Genomic DNA, 721 nt, shown 5'->3' with positions numbered 1-721 from the left:
TCCTGAACACATGTCACAGTGTAGGAATGTGCTCATAGTAAGTGTGGTTGCCTGTAGAAAACAGGCATAACCCTAAGTGGTAAACATGCAAGTATCGTTAAATGAGGAAGTCAAGGATCTCTCTGTGTTACATGTCCTGCTACTGTGATAAAATACATAAGTAGGAAGTGGAAGCAGCTTAATGCAGAAAATACTTATATATCTCACAGCTCCAGGGTATAGTTGATTAAAAGAGAAACCAAGTCAATAGAACCTTAAAGCAGCTAGAAACATTATAACCACACACAAGAAGCAGAGAAAGAAGGATGAATAAATACTTGCTGGTGCTGAGTTCACTTTCTTCATTTTATACACACCATTATCTCCTCTTCCCAAAAATAGTTCCTACCACAGTTAAAATGGGACTTCCCAATCAATCACCTTAATGAATATAATGCCTAAGAAACATATAAACATATTAAAAGTTCAGGAGCAAAAAAAAAAAAACGTTCAGAAGCCATGAAGTTCTGACCAGGCTCACCATACCTCTGTACTGACTTGATTATTTTAAGTCCTCATGCTCACCATCTCCTTCTTGACAGTGTCTTAGTTTTATCTCCATTGGTAACTGCATCTTCAGAGCCCCAATAATCCAGTTTTCACACAATTAATGAGAACAAGGGATTGTAAAAATGGAGTGTACACAACTGACCTTAACAAAACAGCTGGGATGCATAAGACA

The sequence above is a fragment of the Microtus ochrogaster genome, unplaced genomic scaffold, assembly GCF_000317375.1.
Source record: "Microtus ochrogaster isolate Prairie Vole_2 unplaced genomic scaffold, MicOch1.0 UNK171, whole genome shotgun sequence".
NCBI lineage: Eukaryota > Metazoa > Chordata > Mammalia > Rodentia > Cricetidae > Microtus > Microtus ochrogaster.
This window is presented reverse-complemented; position numbering follows the sequence as displayed.